The sequence below is a fragment of the Bufo gargarizans genome, chromosome 4, assembly GCF_014858855.1.
Source record: "Bufo gargarizans isolate SCDJY-AF-19 chromosome 4, ASM1485885v1, whole genome shotgun sequence".
Lineage (NCBI taxonomy): Eukaryota > Metazoa > Chordata > Amphibia > Anura > Bufonidae > Bufo > Bufo gargarizans.
The window spans coordinates 283,414,273-283,421,510 of NC_058083.1; the positions used below are offsets into that span (position 1 = coordinate 283,414,273).

At 40.5% G+C, this 7,238-nt stretch overlaps 1 protein-coding gene across 2 annotated transcripts in view; it reads right to left on the bottom strand.

Moving 5' to 3' along the window:
• The window catches only part of POPDC3 (popeye domain containing 3), a 55,205-nt gene extending 48,769 nt beyond the window's left edge, over positions 1-6,436 (bottom strand). The window contains exon 1 of one of the 2 annotated variants that reach the window (XM_044290682.1): positions 6,304-6,436. The gene's annotated coding sequence lies outside the window, so the exon portion shown is untranslated. Of the gene's footprint in view, positions 1-5,651; positions 5,764-6,303 lie in introns of those variants that run through there. The other variant, XM_044290683.1, reaches the window with a different exon arrangement.
• Between the last annotated feature and the right edge of the window lie 802 nt (positions 6,437-7,238).

Consider the following 7,238-nt stretch of genomic DNA (forward strand, 5'->3'; position numbering starts at 1 on the left):
TGGCCAGAAGTTTTGAGAATGACACAAATATTAGTTTTCACAAAGTTTGCTGCTAAAATGCTTTTAGATCTTTGTTTCAGTTGTTTCTGTGATGTAGTGAAATATAATTACACGCACTTCATACATTTGAAAGGCCTTTATCGACAATTACATGACATTTATGCAAAGAGTCAGTATTTGCAGTGTTGGCCCTTCTTTTTCAGGACCTCTGCAATTCGACTGGGCATGCTCTCAATCAACTTCTGGGCCAATTCCTGACTGATAGCAACCCATTCTTTCATAATCACTTCTTGGAGTTTGTCAGAATTAGTGGGTTGTTTGTCCACCCGCCTCTTGAGGATTGACCACAAGTTCTCAATGGGATTAAGATCTGGGGAGTTTCCAGGCCATGGACCCAAAATGTCAACGTTTTGGTCCCCAAGCCACTTAGTTATCACTTCTGCCTTATGGCACGGTGCTCCATCGTGCTGGAAAATGCATTGTTCTTCACCAAACTGTTGTTGGATTGTTGGAATAAGTTGCTGTTGGAGGGTGTTTTGGTACCATTCTTTATTTATGGCTGTGTTTTTGGGCAAATTTGTGAGTGAGCCCACTCCCTTGGATGAGAAGCAACCCCACACATGAATGGTCTCAGGATGCTTTACTGTTGGCATGACACAGGACTGATGGTAGCGCTCACCTTTTCTTCTCCGGACAAGCCTTTTTCCTGATGCCCCAAACTATCGGAAAGAGGCTTCATCAGAGAATATGACTTTGCCCCAGTCCTCAGCAGTCCATTCACCATATTTTCTGCAGAAGATCAATCTGTCCCTGATGTTTTTTTGGGAGAGAAGTGGCTTCTTTGCTGCCCTTCTTGACACCAGGCCATCTTCCAAAAGTCTTCGCCTCACTGTGCGTGCAGATGCGCTCACACCTGCCTGCTGCCATTCCTGAGCAAGCTCTACACTGGTGGCACTCCGATCCCGCAGCTGAATCCTCTTTAGGAGACGATCCTGGCTCTTGCTGGACTTTCTTGGACGCCCTGAAGCCTTCTTAACAAGAATTGAACCTCTTTCCTTGAAGTTCTTGATGATCCTATAAATTGTTGATTGAGGTGCAATCTTAGTTACCACAATATCCTTGCCTGTGAAGCCATTTTTATGCAACGCAATGATGGCTGCACGCGTTTCTTTGCAGGTCACCATGGTTAACAATGGAAGAACAATGATTTCAAGCATCACCCTCCTTTTAACAGGTCAAGTCTGCCATTTTAACCCAATCAGCCTGACATGATGATCTCCAGCCTTGTGCTCGTCAACATTCTCACCTGAGTTAACAAGACGATTACTGAAATGATCTCAGCAGGTCCTTTAATGACAGCAATGAAATGCAGTGGAAAGGTTTTTTGGGATTAAGTTAATTTTCATGGCAAAGAAGGACTATGCAATTCATCTGATCACTCTTCATAACATTCTGGAGTATATGCAGATTGCTATTATAAAACCTTAAGCAGCAACTTTTCCAATTTCCAATATTTATGTAATTCTCAAAACTTTTGGCCACGACTGTACACAGATAGATGAATAGATAGATAGATATTAGATAGATACGGATAGATACATAGATATTTTTAGGGTACTTTCACACTTGCGTTGTCTGATTCCGGCAGGCAGTTCCGTTGCCTGAACTGACTGCCTGATCAGGCAAACTGTATGCAGGATCCTGATCAGTCTGAAAAATGCCTAATCAGTCAGAAAAATGCATTGCAATACCGGATCCGTTTTTCCGGTGTCATCAGGCAAAACGGATCCGGTATTTTTTTTTTTTTTTTTTAAAGGTCTGCGCATGCGCAGACTGGAAGTCCGGATCCGGCGTTCGGATCCGGCACTAATACATTCCTTTGCATTCAGGCAAGTCTTCAGTTTTTTTCACCGCAGATAAAACTGTAGCATGCTACGGTTTTCTCTTTTGCCTGATCAGTCAAAATGACTGAACTGAAGACATCCTAATCATTAGGACCTAATGCATCCTGAACGGATTACTCTCCATTCAGAATGCATGGGGATAAAACTGATCAGTTATTTTCCGGTATAGAGCCCCTGTGACGGAACTCAGTGCCGGAAAAGAAAAATGCTAATGTGAAAGTAGCTTAGAGAGATACGGATAGATACATAGATATTAGATCGATAGATATAATAGATAGATAGATATTAGAGAGATACGGATAGATACATAGATATTAGATCGATAGATATAATAGATAAATAGATATTAGAGAGATACGGATAGATACATAGATATTAGATAGATATTAGGTAGATATATATTATATAGATACATGGATGGATAGATAGATAGATAGAAGAGATAGATAGATAGATATTAGATAGATAGACAGATATAGATATTAGATAGATACATATGAGATAGACAGATAGATAGATATTAGATAGATAGATATTAGGTAGATATATATTATATAGATACATGGATGGATAGATAGATAGATAGATAGATAGATATTAGATAGATAGACAGATATAGATATTAGATAGATACATATGAGATAGACAGATAGATAGATATTAGATATATAGACAGATTTTAGGTAGGTAGATAGGATGTGTCCCCACCCCCAACCCTACACAATTATTTCCCACTTGCTTTGGCAATGCTAAAATGTATTTAGTCCTGCCAATAAAGCTTATTTGATTTGATAGATAGATAGATACGGTAGATAGATAAATAGATATATATTAGATAGATAGATATAGATAATAGATAGATATAGATAATAGATATAGATAATAGATAGATAGATAATAGATAGATATAGATAATCGATAGATTGATAGATAGATAGATAGATAATAGATAGATCTAGATAATAGATAGATAGATCTAGATAATAGATAGATCTAGATAATAGATAGATATAAATAATAGATAGATCTAGATAATAGATAGATATAAATAATAGATAGATAATAGATAGATATAGATAATAGATAGATATAAATAATAGATAGATAATAGATATATATATATATAGATAATAGATAGATAATATATAGATATAGATAGATAATAGATATAGATAATAGATAGATAGATAGATAGATAGATAATAGATAGATATAAATAATAGATAGATAATAGATATATATATATATATATATATATAGATAATAGATAGATAATATATATATATATATATAGATAATAGATAGATAATAGATATATATATATATATATATATAGATAATAGATAGATATAGATAGATAATAGATAGATATAGATAGATAATATATAGATATAGATAGATAATAGATAGATAATAGATAGATAGATAGATAATAGATATAGATAATAGATATAGATAGATAGATAATAGATAGATAATAGATAGATAGATAGATAATAGATATAGATAATAGATATAGATAGATAGATAATAGATAGATATAGATAATAGATATAGATAGATAGATAATAGATAGATATCGATAATAGATAGATATAAATAATAGATAGATAATATATATATATATATATATAGATAATAGATAGATAATAGATATATATATATAGATAATAGATAGATAATATATATATATATATATATATATATATATATAGATAATAGATAGATATAGATAGATAATAGATAGATATAGATAGATAATTTATAGATATAGATAGATAATAGATAGATAATAGATAGATAGATAGATAGATAATAGATATAGATAATAGATATAGATAGATAGATAATAGATAGATATAGATAATAGATATAGATAGATAGATAATAGATAGATATAGATAGATATAGATAATAGATAGATATAGATAGATTACCCAGGGCAATGTCAGAAGTCACTTGAGCAGCTGGTGTGACTCCAGAAGTGACGGTAATGGCTCCTGTCACTACTCACTAGGCCAGGGCTGCCTGTGAAGAAGAAACCACACTGGCTCGCCATTTCTGCAGGCAGCAGATCAACTTACATAGAGAAGTATTTGCTGTAGTGAGAAGACACCGGCTGACATGCTTTCTAAATAGAGCACCGTTCACACAAGACTCAGGCCTGACACATCACATACACATTACAATGCAGAGAGGCGCACAGTATCACTTGTATTACAGTCAGCAGACCACACACTCCACACCATGATTCACCTGTGTCCTGAGAGCAGTTCTAGCCTCGTGTACCAGACTGAACATGTCTGGTGTAGTGGAGCCGTGTGTGTCTGAGGCGATTCATAAAAACTAGTCCAAGGGAAGGTGAAGGGGAAGCTACTAGTTACCATCAGGTGGATGCTTTAATATTACATAGGGGCTCTCAGACATGACAGCTGACATGGGACTGCTTGTTACTAGACATGAGAGCTGGTACAGGACTGCTTGTTACCAGACATGATTGCTGGTGTGGGACTGCTTGTTACCAGAAATGTGAGCTGGCATGGGACTGCTAGTTATTAGACATGAGAGCTGGCATGGGACTGCTAGTTATTAGACATGAGAGCTGGCATGGGACTGCTAGTTATTAGACATGAGAGCTGGCATGGGACTGCTAGTTATCAGAAATGTGAGCTGGCATGGGACTGCTAGTTATCAGACATGAGAGCTGGCATGGGACTGCTAGTTATCAGACATGAGAGCTAGCATTGGACTGCTTGTTATCAGACATGAGAGCTGGCATGGGACTGCTAGTTATCAGACATGAGAGCTGGCATTGGACTGCTTGTTATCAGACATGAGACTGCTTGTTACCAGACATGAGAGCTGGCATAGGACTGCTAGTTATCAGACATGAGAGCTGGCTGGCATTGGACTGCTTGTTATCAGACATGAGACTGCTTGTTACCAGACATGAGAGCTGGCATAGGACTGCTTGTTACCAGACATGAGAGCTTGCATGGGACTGCTTGCTGTCGGACATGAGAGCTGACATGAGACTGCTTGTTACCAGACATGAGAGCTTGCATGGGACTGCTTGTTGTCGGACATGAAAGTTGACATGAGACTGCTTGTTACCAGACATGATAGCTGGTGTGGGACTGCTTGTTACCAGACATGAGAGCTGGCATAGGACTGCTTGATATCAGCAAAGACTGCACTGTTCCCTTGTACTATTTTTATGAACATCTCCTCCGTCGCAGATTCCATCTAAAATGTCAGATTAGCGCAACACTCTTTATCCTGGTAAAATGACGGACACCATGGCGGACACCCAACAGACCACATTATAATGAATGAGGTCTGTTTGGCGCCATTGGTGTCCATCATGTGACATCCGTCTCCGGCTTGCATTCCGTTTTTCTGCTCCTATGATGAAACAGAAAAATTCCCAATGCAGATGTGAACAAAGCCTAAAGAACATACTGCAAAAAACTAACAAAAACCGCTAGTATCTGTGATCCTACATACCAAATGAAGCCCTGAACAGATGGGTTTGATGCGTTTATTTCTGCCACTGAGAATCCGACTGTAAGGGATTGTTAGTGCAGCATGTCCGTGGTATCTTCTATACTCCAGTCCTAGGTATGGGGTGGTCACAGAACATAGCCTGAGGACACTTTCACATGGGCAGTGGTTAAAAAGAGAAAGAACTAGAATATGACTCCCTTCTACTGTCCTCTCCTCCTCTTCTGACCACTGGTCAGCTACCTGATAATGATGAGGGGTCGTCGCCCCCAGATGATTGCTGCATGTCTTGCTCCTGGAATCCCCCCAGGATCAGTCCCTATGGGGTGGGGGAAGTTCCTCCTCTGGGGCTCGGTCTTGATCTGGGGTCGCTCCTCTATGGTGTCCTTATGTCTAAGGGATAAGGACCGGTATCGTCATGTGATGGTGACATCTCTGTCACCAATCAGATCCATTCTCAAAACCACTGTGATTGACAGGCTGGACAAGTAGTGTGTATATAATATATATATATATATATATATATATATACTGGTTTTAGGTTTCCATGGTCAGAAGTAATCCTTTCCTTTAAGGGTTGCTCTAAAACAGTATCTAGACAGTCAATCCCTGATTGATCCAGATTACAATCCCTGATTGATCCAGATTACAGTCCCTGATTGATCCAGATTACAGTCCCCGCATAGACAGGTGCTGAGGTCCCCAGGGACTGGGGGAGGACTAGAGGTAGCAATCCTGGAAAGTACCCAGGGGAGCCCCGGCTCCAGACAACACGAGCTGTCATCTGCACTGGTATGGCTCACCTCTAGTCGCGACATATCACAGGTCAGTACAGACGCGACAGGCGACCCGTGCAGAGTGTGAGGGGAAGTTCGGGCTGAGCCCCGCTTCTTACCTGGCTGTGAAGAGCGGCCGTCCCGGGAAAGTTTGTCACTGAAGACGAGCGGCCGGGAAGACGTGACTAAAATAGGCTGCAGCCCGGAGCGGCGCACACTCCCCTTCCTAGCAGCGCAGCCAGCTCCCTCACTGCTGGGGGAGGAGGAGGCGGAGAGACAGACGGGGACAGCGGGAGGAGGGAGGGGGAGGAGGAGGAAGGTGCGTCTCCAGTAAGTGGAGCACCATTCTCACCGACACCTAATGGAGCAGCGGCCACCTTGTCACATCACTGGGCGGCTAGCAATGTGGCCCACTTTGCTGAGTGTGTATTGGGTGTAATTAAAGAGGTATTCCCCTATCTTTCCAGAACTTTAACCAAGCAGTCTACCCCTTAACCCTTTTACCATAACTTTAGCACTTACCCTGGGTTCACACCTGAGCATTCTGAAAGGAGCGCTCTGTATGCGCGATTGTACTGGCGTTTACAATCGCGCATACAGAGACATACGAACGCCCATTGTCGCGCATTCCCGAAAGTCTATGTACGGGAACGCGCGACAAAACACCCCAAAGAAGCTCAAGAACTTTTTTGAGTGTAGGGCGTTTTTCAGCTCGTTCAAACGCGCTGTAAAACGCTCAAGTGTGAACCCAGGGTAAGCCGCATGACTAAATCTGACCAATGCCTGTCTATACACACCAAATCCCCTTTATGCCCCCTTTACAATAGAACAGTCCCTTAGTGCCCTGTTCACAGTAGTTATGCCTCCACACAGTGGAATACCCCCCTCAGGGCCCCCACACAGTAGTTATGCTGCGTCTCAGTGCCCCCCTATAATAGCGCTGCCCCCATAGTGCCCCTTTTACAATAATGTCCACTTACTGTTACTAAAATAAATTTTAAAAATAGGTAATACTCACCTAGTCCTGTTCCCCCGATGGATGGAGCACATCATG